At 45.2% G+C, this 18197-nt stretch overlaps 1 protein-coding gene across 2 annotated transcripts in view; it reads right to left on the reverse strand.

Annotated features, from left to right (window-relative positions):
• DYM (dymeclin) overlaps positions 1-18197 on the reverse strand; it is a 1096728-nt gene that overhangs the window by 532120 nt on the left and 546411 nt on the right. The window lies entirely within an intron of this gene.

Here is an 18197-nt window from a genome sequence, read left to right on the forward strand (position 1 = left end):
TGATTTTTGTTCTGACAACCTTGCGCCTTCTCAAGGGTTTTGAATGGGGTTAAGTCCTGCTTCGTTTTCCTATGATTTTGCTTGTGCTTTGATTTTTACATACTTGAAGTCTATGAAGGTGAAAAAGACCTCGCACAACGACTATGTGACCAGGACCGAGCCCAGGCAAATGACTTTTAGTGGGAGTCAAGGTTTGACCACAACCCTGTCTTGTGTTTGGCCTTGTAGAGTTTTACCGTCTGGTCTCAGGTTGCTTATCGGTGCATAAGGGCACACTTACCAGAATCATGCACAGAACCCGAGCACCAAAGACTCACCTCCCTATTGGTCTGTGGCCAGCATCTGCTTTGTGCAGTCTCAGCATGGCTTAAATCCTGTAGTTTTCAGTGGGGGAACATCAGACCTTAACACGCTGTACCTAGAAAGTAACGATAGCTGGAAATCTGATACAATTGGGAGTTGAGCTACAGACCTGCATCAGAAGGCACGGAAAGAAAGGATGTGAGGTCAGAGTGCATCAGTGGCCTTTAAACGAGGCTCTGCTCCAAAACATCTGGGGTAGTGCAGAGTCACTGCACAGCCACACAATCTCAACACTCTCCATACGAAAGCACTGCTAAATAAAATGTCTGAAACACTGTGGTGCCTGGGCATATTCTAAAGGTGAGGAATCTGTGGTAGGAAGTAATCATCAGAAAAAGGCATATCTTCTCTACACTGGACGGCCCTTTTAAGCGATTTAAGCCACTTAAGTGCCAAAAAGACAAGTGATACCATTTAACAATTACACATTGAAAAAGGCTCTTAAACGCGAGTGACCCGCCCTTCCTAAGCAATTGTCTCTGTAGCTTTGCTAATAAATCTGCATTACAACGTATTTTTTGAATTTCAATACCACAGTTTTCAACCTTGACTTCTACTTCTTTTTGTTGGGAGGTATATTTAAACAGAAATCTAACCCAAGGGAACACTGAAGAGCTGGCCCTTCCTATGTTCCTGCTGTAATCCTCTACATTCAGAATAAATGCACTTCCAGAAAGCTTAGCAGCTGATAAAGGGACGAGAGCTGAATTTCTTTGCAGGCTGCACCACCCCTTCCTACATTACATTTCTAAGCTGGATGGAGAGTGATATTCCAGAGAGAAGGAACACAAAGCTTTCGAAACACGTAATTGAGGGTGAAACTGACAGCTTACTCTACTTCCAATGACCTGCAACCGATGCCTACATAATATGGCAATGATCAGGTTCAATCATTATTTTAAAACTCAAAGACACATAAGCCCCCCACATCACTGTCCTCTGTCAATTTCCTCTACTGCCAATACAACTCAGACCACAAGCCTTAGGTATGGGACCAGCATTTCTCAGCAATGTTGTTCAATGGAGCATGGATAACATAACAGCAGACATGGAAAGCTGCACCTTTTCTCATAGCTGCAGCTACTTTTTAATTAGGAGTAGAGAACTATGAAAAGCTTTTAAGAAACGTTAAAGTGAACAGTAGGCTTGACACCTTACATGGCATTTTGCATGAATCTTTCAAAACCAGTTTGGGTGGAAAAGATTGGAAAAGAAAACTTTATTATTGGCAGTTAGTTTAAGAACTGCACTGCTGTAAAAGCCCAGCAAGGACCTGAGCATAGTAATTGCTTTGCAGTACAGACATGATATCATTCTGTGCTCATAAATACATTGATACACTTATGTAATGGTGTAGCCTAAGTGTTTCAAATTTCCTGAGTCTAAGTACAGCAGCTGTATGCATGGAGTTTGTTGACCGCCTCTACAAACATGGTCAAGGGGGAAGCAGCGCAGTCTGACTGAAAGCGAAGTCAGAAGGCCATTCCCTCATTAATACAAACTAAAGTAGCAGTTCCCCAAGAGAATACCCATGTGCAAAGCCTTTAATCATATTTTTGCAATTGTAGGAAAAGCCAATAAATGATTAAAAGTTGGGGGTTTGTGCATGAAAAAAGGGCATCTGCAAATTTCTGCATTAATAGCATCCAGATAGTATTTCGCTTTTTAAATGTGTTCGCCAAACTAGTAAATGTAAGAGAAATATTTTAGAAGGTCTGATTTAGGTAAATCACATGTGTTCCAAGATTTATATTTCATCACTAAACACAGCATTTTGGTTGACATCTCTCATAAATTCCAAAAGGCCAAAACATAATTTTAAGTGGGGCAGTATGACTGTTATGCAAAACGAGGCTCCCAAGGAAAGAAATGGAGGGCCATACCGGAAAGTTAAATTCAAGCAATACAGACCAACCCGAACACTGCACCCCTGTCTTGCACCACTTATCCTACCACCTTACCAACAAAAATCCACAGGAGGCACTGCTTCCTCAGTAAAATATACCAAGCTCTGGAACTCACTGCGTGCCGTCATTAGAAGTACTCAGAAGCATATACACTTCTGAGCAAAGTTATAAAGGGAGTATTTTCTAGAAAATGGCACGGTCAGCATCCCAGAAAAAGAGCTTAGAAAACAGTTGAACCATAAAGCACAATCCTCAACTTAAAACACACGAACTACAAGCAACTCAACCAGCAAACTGCTTTTGTTATGCAGGTAAGAAAAAGGGCTGATCTATGGTTTGCTGAGGCATTATCGCGCAAGGATACTCGAGTAATAGCTCGTGTAATAAATTTTTATATAACATAACATTATATAGTTATGGACTCCCATATTTAACAGTTATGGCCTACAACAATATTAAAACCATAATGTGGTCAGCAAAATGTTTAACTTATACCTCTTATATTCACATAGAACTAATCTGCTATTCCATCACCAGCACTGTGCAGCCAAAAAACACAAACATAACAAAATAAGGAGGCATGGACTAACTGAAGAGGTCTCACATATCTATACAACCTGACCACTTATTTATCTCTAACAAAGGCACTCAGCGTATTGCTTTTAGTTCACCTATAAGCCTGGATGATACCCTTGACACCAATATGGCACTCTTTCCTTAAAGGTTACTCAATAAAATGGTCTGGGTATCAACTTTGCCAAGGCCAAGTTCAGGTCACAAGGGGATGTGCAACTCCATTCTGCAGTGAAAAAGGTTTATTAGGCCAGTTAGATGTCTCCCTTGATGTCTCTTGACAGTCTGGTTGACTGAATGTTCTGGTATGCTACAAAGGGAGTATGGTAGGGCTTGATACTATACACTTGCACTCATGACTCAGCTAGATGACACTATAAAGGTCATATAGTCCACTGAGGAAGTGAGCAGGCGGAGGTTTTTCGCAACTGCCCAGTGACAGATCCTCAGTCACTTCCTCAAATATTGTGTTCCTGAACACTTCCAGCAACAAGTCAGGACATTCAATTTCTCAGTGTAGTGGTTGAGATGTGGAAAGTTTAATGCCTCAGAAACGAGATGCTCAAGCTGACTTATGGAAGGGAGGGATGGGTGCAGATCTCTCACTCCCTACCCAGGCTGGAGGCCTCTCCTCTGTGGGAGGCAGATATGGTCCTTCTGTAGCTGGAGCCGATTCCAGAACCAGACTTGGTGAGACCAAACACGAGCCACCAGCATTATGAAGCTCTCTGATATTTTGGAGGGGTCTTGTGATAAAAGTTGTGGAGGAAAAATGTACGGAAATAGAACGGTTCAATCTAGCATTATCCTTTCCCATAGGGATCTAGGCACCTATCCACGAAAGAAGCAAAGCTATCAAACATTCCATTTTTTTTTCTAAAACATGTCATTATTCTATTTTATGTTAATATACAACTAACATCACATCGCAGAGAACACCTTCAGCAAATTTAGAGATTTTACATCAGTGTTACATATGCGCTTGAACTACGGCAATCATAATACATTTAGAACACTCAGGTACAACAACGCACTAGGTGAATATGCTTTATGAGCCATGGTATTTGCTCCCCCTTGCTAGGATGTGATTCATGTGTGGGTCGTTAGACAATGTTGCAGAGAACTTTCTCAAGAATAAAATTCCCGCAGCAAGTACATGCATAAAAGAGAAGTCAAGTCATACAAAGACACCTAGATCTTTTTTTAAATTTTAAACTGATGTTACAAGAAGGAGAAAAATAAAAGGAAATGTGTAATCTTTGGGCACAGATGGGTTAAGAAATATAATAAAAGGGTGGAAATTTGGGGAGGGGTGATCTTGATCTAGCGTAAGTTGGGACAAGCTGGTATCTACTGCATTTTCGAGATGTGCTTGCATCTTTTATCTTCCTGGACAGTAAGTTTATTAACACAGCTATCACCAGTGGTCTCAGACTGACTTTTTCTGGTATATTACTCAAGCCAAAGTTATATGTTGCCTACAAACTATGTCCCGATGGTCTTTTTGGATCATTCACCAGTAATACTCGCTCTCCAATCTGGAGGTGCCTTTTAAACCCCATAGCTAAAAACTTGATAGGAAACTCATGCATAAGGGCACGTAAATCAGCTAGTGAAGGATTCAACAGCTGAATATTTTTATATCAAATTCAGAACAACCAGCAATGAAAGGTTATGGAGCGCATAGTGAAGGAGACAATGATAGACTCATTATTTTTCCATCAGGAGTACGCTATGTTGGCTTTAGTCCAGAAGAAAGGGGATATTTAAACTTGGAAGATAGATTTTCTAAAGACCAGTGGCAGCAAATAACAAGTGTGTCATATGAATAAAGACACTGCAGGTTGCCGAGGCACAATACATATTGGGTTTATTCAAGGCCTAGGAAACCATATTTTAAACATATATTTTTAAGGTGGTTTATCGAGAGCAATCCTAGCATGGAAAACCCTGAATAAACTACATTCCTTATTGGACCAGACTTGTCCTTAAAAAAAGTTAAATTAGAGGGCTGTCTCTGTTCTTTGGGTCGGACATCTATAAAAATACGAACTCTAAGGCTTGCTAATAGTGACCTTTGTCAAAACTATTGATTTATGTTTTTGCCAGGCACACAGCTCCAGAAAGAGTGGGTAGAGCTAGAGTCACATTCATTTCAGTACTGAATAAAGGTCCCTGTGGAATCTCAAGCTACAAATCTTTAGAAAAATTATAGACAACAGAATGAACTTGGTAATTTGGGAGACCCTCAGTCATCGCACGAAGCACTTTCGCCCTGATCCCTGAGAGGAGGGGCCATGCTGGTTACCAGGTGCAGGAGCAACATTATGCCAGGGGCGGCTCTAGGCTCATGGGGGCCCTGGGCAGGGAGCGTAGGTAGGGGGCCCTGGAAGAGGAGGCCCTGGGAGAGGTGCGGAGGCCAGTGAAGAGGGGAGGGGGGGGGGGGGGGGGTTAGGGTGTTTGGAAGTGGAACAGAGCTGGAGGCCACCAAATCCCTGCCAGTTGCCACCACGCAAATATATATCCATCCTCAGAGGATTATTATATTAAGGATATATATTGGCGTGGTGGCCCCTGGGGCTTGGGGGCCCTGTGCAGGTGCACAGCTTGCACATGCCTAAGGCCGGCCCTGATTATGCTCAGAGAGGAATCCCACAGCGCGGGACCCTCAGTCATCGCACAAAACACTTTTTCCCTGATCCCTGACCCTGAGAGGAGGGGCCCTGCTGGTTACCAGGCGCAGGAGCACCATAAAGCTCAGAGAGGCATCCTGCGGTGCTGGACGCGCGCAGGTGTGCCCAGCCCGGGCGCACATGGGCCCATCAGAGTCCATAGGAGGCTGGGCTGTGCTGGGCCCCCACTCTTGGTATTTTGGTTCCTTAGCCCCAGAAACCTCAGGCATAAGGATGTTTTCCCAAACAGTAAACAGCAATATTCAAACAAGGATGTAATCTAGGCATCTTTTCTCAAAATTTCTGCCGCAGTACAAAGGTGAGGCTGTACCAGAGGCCACACACACAAGAGCCATATAACCCACGCCTATTGTTTTATTGTAGCCCTCCTCGCACCCGTGCGCGAGGAAGAAACCTACAGCAAGATTGTATTCCTTGCTGCTCCGTTGTGCCCCGTGTGATCTACGACTGGTCCCAGCAGGACGAGCTGGCCCTGTAAGTTTTTCAAGCTACTTAAGTTGTACTAATTTTGTTAGAACTTGCGTTAGGGCATATGTCATACAAGTACTGACGTATTAACGCCCCTGAGGCTGAACCCTTAAACACTGTGGACATTGAGGTCAACTGACTGGTGATCTTCTGTTGCTCACGCCTCCTACAAGATGGGGAAAAGAAAGGCGACAACCAACCAACCACTGACAAAGACTGCAAGGGCTCTTTGTTTAATGCTAATTAACTATCTTACAGGGGAAATGGGGGCAACTGAAAAGCAGATCACCTAGGTAGAAGAGACTTTGACTTCAGAAAGATTGGGGGCAGCAGTGTTGTCCAGTAATGAGGTAACAGCTGAAGAGGCTGGTTCACCTAAATTCTCAAAGGACAAACAAATTCAGAATGGCTGCATTCAAATTGTGCCTGAACACACATTAATTAATGACCAGGAGTGTGACACAAGACTACCATCGAAACGGGAGGCTGTTGACAGAGAAATCGAGTATATCCGTAGAGAATCTAGGCCTGTACCAATAAAGCCCCATAAAAAACTCAATAAACGTGCTAAAATACGAGCTCCATCTGAGGTTGATCCAAAGGGAAGTTCTCACCCTAAAACTCAATCTATTAATTCCTCAAATGAACTCAGGAACTTAACAACTATAGTACAAGATCTAGATAAGTTCCTAAGAGACACCCAAGCTAGATTAACAGGAGTGGCCTTGATTGAAGAGACATTGAATAAACATCTGGGAAGTGTGAGGATAGACAGGCAAAACAGTTTACCTCGCAACCAAAAGGGATTAGGTGAATCGAATAGCAACGAGGGTATGAAATAGCCCATCCAGACAACCAATCCCTACGTTAATCAACGAAAGTACAGGGACACATTGCTTGGTGAGTCACACAAAGACAGGCCTAAGGGTCCTTGTCGAATATGCAAGGACCCCTCAGTTTTCCGATGTATTCAACACTAAAAGAGGCAATGACAAACAAATGTACTAATCCACGTGCTCTTAGCACTAGGCAGTCAAATAACAAATCATTTCGACATGCGTCTGTCCCAATGCACGACCTCGCCTGATTTGATCAGTCTGGATTTACCCCCATCAGTTACCCCCTATATAGTAGTTTTAGCCAATGTGCCAAGACTAACGGCTCAGGAAACCGAACACTGGGATGCCCTGAGAAATAAGACTCTGCACTGGCTAGGTACTAAAACAGGGCTAACTGAAGCACTTTTTATAGAGTTTAAAATGGCTAGAAGAGTCAGTTGGATCCGCAAAGATCCTAAAACCCTACGAGGCGATTGTGTGGTATTAATGTTCAAAACCCTCATTTAGTAGAAAGCCACTTTAGGAGAGCGGGAAATCACACAATAACGACCTACAGTATCAATGTATTGCCGTTGGGCAATTTTTACCAGCCACCATCTAACTTAGGTATAAGAATTAACAGGAGAGATATATATGAAAATGACCACTATATATATAACGTTCCTGTTAATAACCTGTTTAACTGCCTCCCAATATTAGAGGAGGTAGACTGACTAAACAGGTTAGGTACAGACGATACTCCTCGATTGACAGACAGCTTACATTTACTTTCTGTTGCACCAGCGCATAGCTCCGAGTTTGGAATAAACCCAGAAGACGGAACAACTGCTGACCCTTTAATAAGGTCCACAAGTAGTACACATCCAGGCCCTGACACTCCAGCCTCCAGCTCAGATATAAGAGCCATTCAAGATAAGGGCCCAATTCAAGAGATACTACTGATATCCATAGGTCAAGCTGATAGGGCAGATGATCGTAGAGACAAGGAAAATAGTGGACAAGGGTCATTCGGCACATTATTCTGGAATGTCGCAGGCATAAGGACAATGCTCGTAAATCCCCTATGGTAGGACTTTGTAGGGAAATTTAATATGCTCTGCTTCCACGAAACTTGGTTGGTGGATACTATCCATCTCAATGGTTACAAGACCTTCCACACTGCTGCTGTCCCGTCTGCACATAAAGACCCAAGGGGGGTGCTATGTACATATGTATCAAACTATGTAAATGCTATCAAGATAACCTTAACAATATCTAAAACCTATTATCAATTTGTCACTTTTCACATCAATCAATATCACTGTATTGCATTGATAAATTTCTACAAAAGTGTTCCGCCTGATCAAATAGTGGGGGTCTTGAAAAAACTAAATAATGATCTTAAGTAGTTACATAATGAAAATGCAAAAGATGTGTTTGTAGTTTGGGGTGGGGATTTTAATACTGCACTGTGCCCGTTTATTGGAGGGAAAACTTGTGGAATACTAACGGTTGACGGCAATACTTACCCACACTTTCCACACTCAAGCTATGGGATTATTTAAATGAGATTTTGTTTTCCTTTGACCTACGTCTTGGCACAGTGGAACAAGGGCTAAACTTAAACATCTTATTGGGGAAGTATACACTGGCCAAGCAGGGCAGAATATATCTAGCGTTCGTAGATCTAACGTCAGCCTTTGACTGCATAGTGCACAGCAATTGCGAAATCAAGGGTCCGTCATGGGGTTAGGGACGAATGTACGACATTGTTTAACGTAGAGAGGTGGGTGAGACAGGGCTTTGTCCTGGCACCTTTTCTATTTACACCAATTGTCTGGGCCAAGTCTTGGTGGATCAATACCAGGACCTGCCGCAAATTAATAATCGTCCAATACCAGCCCTTCTGTATGTAGATGATGCAATGCAGATGGCCTAAACGCAATTAGGGTTCCAAAGGGTGTTGACAAATTAAATTGAGTACATGAACAATTTGGGTCTCAGAGTTAACACTTCAAAAACCTTTATTATGAAGTGCGGGAGAGGTACCACAAAATGCAGGGACATATACATAGATAATAAAAAGGTGGACTTAACCAAGACATTCCCCTATCTAGGTATTCTATTTGACCAGAAGAGGTCTTGGTCCCAGGCAGTTAAAGCTAGGAAGCTACTATTCCTTGTAAGCCACAGCTGCCCTAGCTAATTTTGCAAGGAAATTGGATAGAAGACCACCTGTTGAGTTGTTACATATATATCAGGCAAAATGCATCACCACTGCCATATATGGTGCAGCTGTGTGGGGCTATTCTGATCCTAATCCCATGCAGCTGGTTGAAAATGTCCTTTTAAGATACGTATTGACTGTTCTAGGCAGCATCTCAACATTATATATATATGTCATTCAGAACTGGGGATACCGTATATTTCAGACTTAATAAAAATCTAACCAGACCTCCTGTAGCACAGGATTTGTACTACAAAATCTACTTTTAATCATGAGAATATATCTACAAAATCTACTTTTAATCATGAGAATATAAAAGACAGCCTCAAACTACAGTGGGCTTTTAACATTCCATGGCTAAAATACATAGAAGATTTTATGAATGAACTTGAACACCCGGAATATTATGAAGACCCTGGCTCCATAATTTCCATTAATAGAAGGGATTTTAAAAGATATTGTATGATGCATTTGGAGGCAAATAGTTTTTCTGTAGAAATATTAAGACCATCAGTTAAGTACAACCAAATGATACTATTTACGGTATTCAGCCGTACCTTAAAATTATTCCAGGTGGACATGATAGATTTGTACTGACCCATTTTAGACATGGGATTTTCCATTGACCAATACGTTTCCCCACTATAAATGATTGGCCTAAAACACTCAGTAATTGCCCGTGTGATGATATGTCTCAACAATTGACAATACACATTTTTACTCTGTAAATCTTATGAAACACAAAGAAGGAGGTGGATTTTACCTATCTTATGGTTACTGGGCCTGAGACAATGTCGTCCTTTTTGTGACGGATGAAAAACATGTCGAAATTTCGCTTTCTGGAAAGACACAGAAGGTTTCCTGACACCACACCCTCAGCTAGACACAAAACGCTACCAAGGCCATTCCAGTCATCTTTTATGAGTCCTTCTGAAACTCTCCTCAGTGGTGTACTTGATGCGAGTGTGATCATTTAGGAGACATGTTTAATGTCCTGCATATTTACCCGCTTGATCTTCATGACTTTAGGTCTAGGTTTCCTTGTCACTGTTATTACGCATAATGTGAGAGTTGCCCCAGAAGACAGGCAATTCACATGCCACCAACATTTTATTTTTGCAGACCTGCACCTTTCTTTAGGTACAATCTCCAACAATATCCTGTAGGTTCCAAGCAACAGACACAAGGAGATAGAGGACAGGGGAAGGGAGGTAGGGATAGAAGGACTGTGACGAGGAAACCTAGACTCTAATCAAGATCACTGGTAAGTAATCGGAACATTCTCACCTCATAAATTCTCCTCAACATAGGCCATATGCATGAGGATGTACTAAAGCAATCACACTGGAGAGAGACAGATTCAGAAAACCAAACATGGAAGGTAACAGTAAACCACAGCTCAAATAACATTAGCAGATAAAAACATACTGTAAGGCTACAAGATCACCCGCAAGGACCGCACCAACAGAGCGGGAGGAGGAATCGCCATCATCCACAGGAACACTCTCAGAGTCTGGACCAACACCGATGACACCCTCAGCACCGCCGAACACCTGCACTTCCATATCCACACCGACCCCAACACCACCCTCAGAGGAACCCTCATCTACAGACCGCCCGGACCCCGACCACAGTTCAGCGACTCCATCGCCGACTTCGTCAGCACACACGCCCTCGCCTCCACGGACTACATCCTCGGAGACCTGAACTCCCGCCTCGAGAACAATGACAACACCAACTCCACCACCCTGATCGACAACCTAGCCAACCTCGGACTCAGACAACTCGTCACAACACCCACCCAAGCCGCCGGTCACACGCTTGACCCCATCTTCTCCGCAAGCCGCCACGTCTTCTTCAACCATACCACTGAACTCCACTGGACCGACCACCACTGCATCCACTTCACCTTCAAGAAACCCACCACGTACCACTGCACCCAACCGATGCCTCATTGCTGCTGAAGCAAAGTCACCGAAGACCAGCTAACCACCACCCTCGCCCAGAGCCCACCCGCCGACCATACAGACCCCGACACCGCCGCCCGCAACCTCAGACAGTGGATCAACGACTGCGCCAACACCCTCGCCCCGATCAAGAAACCCTCCAACAATCATACCAACAAGAAAGCCAGCTGGTTCACTGAAGACCTCCGGGCCTCCAAGCAAACCTGCCGAAAGCTGGAGAAGATCTGGCTCCATGAACGAACATCGGACAGCCACGTCGCCCACAAGAATGCCACCCGCAGACACCATCATCTCATCAGATCCGCCAAAAGGGCCTCCTTCAAAGACCGCCTAGACAACAACGCGCACAACAGCAAAGAGCTCTTCAACATCGTGAAGGAACTCTCCAACCCCAGCTCCAACACCAACGACATCCCACCCTCGCAAGACCTGTGCGACTCGCTGGCCACCTTCTTCCACCGCAAGATCACAGACAACCAAGACAGTTTCAACGCCACGACCGCCCCGACAACCACTGAGACCTCCGCCCCCACGACCACCATCCGCACCTACCGCCTGCTCTACTGGACCAACATCAACGATGATGACACCATCAAAATCATGAACACCATCCACTCCGAATCTCCGTCAGATCCATGCCCACACCACATCTTCAACAAAGCCAGCACATCCATCGCACCCCATCTCCGGAAAGTCATCAACACCTCCTTCAAGAAAGCAACCTTCCCGGAGAGCTGGAAGCACTCTGAGATCAATGCCTTACTCAAGAAACCCAAGACAGACCCCAAGGACCTCAGGAACTTCCGGCCCATCTCCCTGCTCCCGTTCTCGGCAAAGGTCATTGAGAAGACCGTCAACGAACAACTGACCTGCTACCTCAAGGAGAACAACATCCTGGACCCTTCCCAGTCCGGGTTCCGCAGCAACCTCAGCACCGAGACTGCCCTCATCGCCGCCACCGATGACATTAAGTCCCTGCTGGACAACGGAGAAACGGCGGCCCTCATCCTCCTGGACCTGTCAGCCGCCTTCGACACGGTGTGTCACCACACACTACGAACACGCCTCCACAAAGCTGGGATCCAAGAGAAGGCCCTGGACTGGACCACCTCCTTCCTCTCCGGCAGAACACAGAGCGTTCTCCTTCCCCCTTCCGCTGCGAAGCCACCAAGATCATCTGCGGCGTACCCCAGGGCTCATCCCTCAGCCCAACTCTGTTTAACATCTACATGGTACCGCTTGCCCATGTCGCCCATCTGCACGACCTCAACATCCTCTCCTACGCCGATGACACCCAGCTGATACTCTCCCTCACCAAGGACCCCCACACAGCCAAAACCAACCTTCACGAAGGAATGAAGGCCGTTGCTGAATGGATGATGAACAGCCGACTGAAGCTGAACTCGGACAAGACGGAGGTCCTCATCCTCGGATCCAACCCTTTGGCCTGGGACGACTCCTGGTGGCCGACCGCACTGGGAACCCCTCCAACTCCCACGGACCACGCACGCAACCTAGGGATCATCCTTGACTCCACCCTCTTCATGACTAAACAGGTCAATGCCTGATCCTCCTCCTGCTGCTTCAACACACTCTGCATGCTCCGTAGGATCTACAAGTGGATCCCCACTGAAACGAGAAGAACAGTCACCCAGGCCCTTGTCAGCAGTAGGTTGGACTATGGAAACGCCCTCTACGCAGGAGCCTCGGCCAAACTCATGAGACGGCTCCAACGCATCCAGAACGCCTCTGCACGCCTGATCCTCGACATCCCTCGCCGTAGCCACATCACACCCCACCTGAGAGACCTGCACTGGCTCCCGGTCAACAAGAGGATAACCTTCAAGCTCCTCACCCACGCACACAAGGCACTCCACAACACCGGACCATCGTACCTCAACAGACGACTCAGCTTCTACTCCCCCACCCGCCAGCTCCGCCCGCCAACCTCGCCCTCGCTACAGTCTCCCGCTTCCGAAGAGCGACCTTAGGTGGCAGATCGCTCTCCCACCTCACCACAAAGACCTGGAACACCCTCCCCATCCACCTACGGCAGACCCAAGACCTTCAGAAAACTCCTCAAGATCTGGCTTTTTAAGCAGTAGCAGCATTCCCCACCTCAGCGCCTTGAGACCCTCACGGGTGAGTAGTGCGCTTTACAAATGATATGATTGATTGATTGTAGAACTGGCAGAGAACCCTCTGAAGAGTAAGGGGCCTACCTCTGATCACCACAACAAACACACACTAACCACAGAACTGTCAGCGAGCCCTCTGAAGAATGAGTGGAGTATCTAACACCACCCACTATTGGGAGACAAATATGAAGGAAATAGCTCAAGTAGCAGAGAGAGCCCAATGCAACTTTCTGTTGCACACACCAAGGAGACAGCCATCCAAATAGCATTTTTCGAAGGGTTCCCCATGGTCCTCTTTAAGTCCTTCTTTTTTATTTATTTTCATTCCAAACTCAACACGGTCGTACCTTCAACTTGGTTGCTCTGCTACATTTACTCAAGTAAAAGTAAACCCCAGAAGACAGAAACGCAGGGAGTGACCAAGAGTTTCCCAAAAAAGACCCAAGACCCACAGCAAAGAAACTGAAAACCACAGCTAACAAACAGAGACCAACTGAAGGAAGTTGACTGAACAACAAACACATGTATGGGACTACAGATCCAAAGGGCAGACACCACAAGCTTGATGGTACGAGAAGGCCCAGACACAGGATCATGGTGACAGCAGAACTAGTGTTACCAGCTTTTCGGACGGTTTGACATAGCCCTGTTGGATTCTTTCAACGCAGCTTTACTCTGCGAACATCTTAGAGCCCTTACTCTGAAGGGTTCCCCTGAAGGATTTTTCCTATCTGCATGGTATATTTGTCAACCCTATTTATCCTCGTGGTATAGCTTTTCAACCATTTGTACCTGTGTATGGTTGGGAGGACCCATAGCTATTTTAGTGATCTCACTTGGACTGAGGGTACCTTCCGGTCCACTTGTCCTTCCCTGTTGTCCTATAGTGGAAAATCTGTTCGTCCACTGAGGGACTCTACAGTCTTCATTCTTGATCTTACCCTGCCTCTTCTCATTCTGCTTGTTCTATTTGTGCCTTGAAGAAGGTGGTTGACCTTATTTTGGGTTTCACACCAAAATGCACGTCAGCGCTAACTGAATGTGAACCTGAAGACTATGCTGTGTTTTGCTCAAAGCTGAGTTTTGATATAATATATTTTGGGACGTATAACCATGTGAATCATTAGAGTAGGCATGTTGCTTTTTTGGTCTTTTTTCCCCTGGTTCTGTCTCGCTTTATTTAAATTGTCTGGGAGTCTCTTGTCTTTCTGACAGTAGACTCTGGACCCTTAAAAAGGTGATTCAGGTAGAGTCATCGAGTCACACAATTAAAATGCGCTCAAATGATCCAGGCGTGGCTAAAGCTCCCAATCTTATCATTGTGCACTGTAAGTACTGCTGTATAAGAAGTGCACACCAGCTGATGGCAGCTAAACGACTTTCATAATTTCACACATTATACAAGTGCATATGCAGTTCCAAATAACACCTGGCACACCAGACTTAAAATGAGATTTATTGAACTGCCCCAGAACACTTGCCACAGGTAAGAAAGTAGAGCACAGGATGTCTCCCCAAGGCTTACTCATCTCCCAGCAAGGATCAGAATGTTACGCGTAAACAGGCCGAACAGCTACCACCTATCCTGGGAGTGCGCGCAGGCATTCTGCCCGTTTTCGCTAGCTGGTAGCCCCAAATCTGGTTGTAAGGTGTAGACCCTTATTTTGTGATGGCTGTTTATACCACTGTTTGACAGGGCTTATGTCCAAGAGATAGTCTGGTCAGGTACAGCAGTCTAATGGAATAACAGGCGAATGACGAGAGTTGGATAGAAACATTTACATAGGAGAACACTAGTTTAGTAACTTGCCGATTCTGCAATCTTGGACATACTCCTCTTTAAAATTTTGATACTACCCAATCCAAAAAAGGTACATATTAATTGTTTGAAGGTTTATGGAAGATTCAGTGAGTCACTAATTGATTGGAAATTTGGCGTTAACATTTAATAAACCTACAAACGTCTAAAGCATTGGGTATGGAGACAGGCACCTTAATAAAAAGAAAAAGTTATATACCTTTGGTAATGATCTTTCTGGTGGATACTCTATCTCCCATAAGAACCTGAGACAGGGCCAGCATCTTGAATTTCCCCTTGTGAAGGAAAAACTACAAGACCCTGAGGTTCAGGATCAGATACAAACTATTGTTCTTCTTTGGAACATCAGAGCACAATTTTCTGCTGTAAGACCAACCCAATGCCCGTTTCTGCAGAAGCGCAGCACTGTCCCGCTTAGCCTCCCGATGGGGTGGCCGAGCTGGGGGTGTTTGAAAGAAATCATATAGCCCCTATCCTCTAATTGTAAGACTCATTGGTCCATCACATTGGCTTTCACAGCATGTAGATAGGATGACACCCAACCCACTTTGCCCCTCTTGCCTCCCGTTAGACTTGCTTTATAGTCGGAAGAACGGATTTGGCAGTTGGACGGGCTGGGAAGGATGGCACTGGCGAAATAGCAGCCTTTCGGAATACCGACAAAACTTCCTGTATTCCCTGTGGAAGTCTCAGTCTAAAGACAGCAGATCTAAAGGCTTCTATTCTCCCGCTCCAGAACATTTAAAGGGCAGAGTCAGCCTGGTCATTGAAAAGGCAAGACCCATTGTACGGCATGCTACTTAATTTGATTGGACATCACTCAAGATGCCCAATAGACGGAGTCTATGCATGACCGCACATTTCAGTTTGTGGTGTACCAACAGCCACACATTACTGGCCAACCGTGTGTTCGCGTAATCCAAATCTTTATTACTCCACCCTGATGTAGAGTTTGATTAGGGCTAGCAACATGCTAGAAGATGTTTTCCACAACTGTTCTGTATTCAAAACCACTCTTATAGAGATTAAGGTGCCAAATGTCTTTCTTTTATTTATTAATAAATTACTTCTGTTGTGTTCGGCAAATAGCAATCAGTCAGAATTTCAACTCATTCTTCATGTTATATCATAAATCCATTTGTCCCAATGCATTTTGATCCAACATGGTTCTTCTTTAGGGGATAGAACTATGTGTGCATTCTGAAAAGAAAGAATAGTGGATAATAAGAGTACCTATGTTTAAGGAAAATCACAGTAATCCATTCTCATGTACAGGCGTATCCACAAAAGAGGTCGAAAATGCTTGAATAAGCAAAATGACTTGTGTCATGTGGTACCTCTCCGATTCCTACACCTTACAATTAATATTACATCCTACTCTCAGTTTCTCAATGACAAAGACTAGGGTAGAGTAAAAGATTTGGATTATGCCTCCTCAGTGCCGTAGGAGAACCCATGGCTCCAGCCGCTGTATCCACCATGTCCAGGCCTGCCCTGTGAATCTGTCAGGGAGTGTCTTCTCCATCCCTCACAAACTCTGAAAAGCTATCCTTCACGTGGTCCAGCAGATGTGGAAAAACCACGCTCACCATCTCCCACATCACATGGGTATATATGGCCAGCATGCAGGTGGCGTTCATAGACCGAAGGGCACGATTACGGCTTCCAGCTTCTTGGATCCCCGGTTGGGAGTTGTATTGGGGAATGATCCTGGGTTCTGTTCGGGGTGGGAAGATATTTAGACTACCAAGCTTTCCAGTGATGGATTGGTAGACAGGAACGCTGAGTATCTTAGGACAAGCCTGATGCGAAGGGCCATTTGTCTATTTACTAATGGAGCAGACGAGGGCTTCTTCTGGCCCCCTTGATAGGCTCCATAAGTGTCTTGGTGAAAGGAAGCACTGGCTATTACAACTCTGAGGCTGGTTGGAGGATCTCGCTCAAAAGATTTGATTTCGCTTTCTGCATCAAGAGGGGCAATTCTAGAACCTCTGCAGTCTTCCTGATGACTACACTGAACAAAGTCATTTCAAGGTGTGGTAGCACCAAGGGGCAGGGTCCGCAGGAGATAGCAAGTTGGTAATTTCACTGCTGTCCTCATCATCTTTTGTGGTGATTTGAGGCATATGAATGTGGTCGAAGTCCGACCAAACAATGTCATGCCATCTATGCCAGCAGTCCTCCGGGGCACAGGCTTAATCGAATACCTGGCTTCTTCACCAGTCCATTATATTTTATGCCTAGAGTGAATCAGGATGGCCTTAGTCTTAAGCATAAGCACAGTAGCCGTCTGTGCCATCGGTGTCGGATCTAAGCACCCCCTCTGCAACAGACGTCCTAAGTGTACCAGTCAAAGGACCCACTGGGCCCAGAGGCACACCAGACGGAACCGCTGCAATACAAAATACCACCATCATAGGATGTGTGAATCTTTTGGATCAACCGGGAACTCTGGGTATACCCGGAGACGACGGGCCATAGTCACGACCGGCTCTTCGGCTGAAGTGATGTCCACTAACTTCGCCCAAGCAGGAGAACAACAAGGGTACCTACTTCTGGAGTGAGAATGGTGTTTAGGGGCTGAGTGGTCTTGCCTGAGCCTCTACTTATGTTTCTTCTTCTTGTCCCTGGAATATTTGGAAGAGGGCTACAACCACAACTTCGACAGATGAGCGTGACTTAAACCTCAATCTAGACTGTGACCTGAGCCCACCTGGCACTTATCTTCACACATGCCATACCTACTACTTCTTAATGGCCATTGAGTGCATGAGGACGCACTACGAGCACGACTTGGAGTTGTGCTTCTGCTCTAAGTACAACAAACTGACATCTTGATGGGTCTGAGGTGAACATCTGTCCATGACCGCAACAGCAGAGTTTAAACTCTGGCTTTTTGGAGGGCATATTTTCCCTAGCTCTGTCAAAAAAACAGAACTTTAAGTGAATAAAATAATGGAGAGCAGGGTGTGGGAAAAAGGGAACTGCCGTCTGGCACCAGGGTGGTGGTATATGGCAACAGTGGAGCCATGTCCAGGCTGTAATCGACTCAGCCACTGAGCCGACACCACCTACTGCCACAGGCGATATATCGCAGAATTTGCCAGATGCAGTCCAGTGCCCAGGGATATTCAAAAGGTGAGGAATCTGCGCATACAAGTATTTATCACAATTGTGCTTTTCATTTTGTTTTTTGGTGGTGACATTAGGCGTGGCTTAGAATA

This window comes from Lissotriton vulgaris, chromosome 3_1 (assembly GCF_964263255.1).
Source record: "Lissotriton vulgaris chromosome 3_1, aLisVul1.2, whole genome shotgun sequence".
In the NCBI taxonomy this organism is placed as follows: domain Eukaryota; kingdom Metazoa; phylum Chordata; class Amphibia; order Caudata; family Salamandridae; genus Lissotriton; species Lissotriton vulgaris.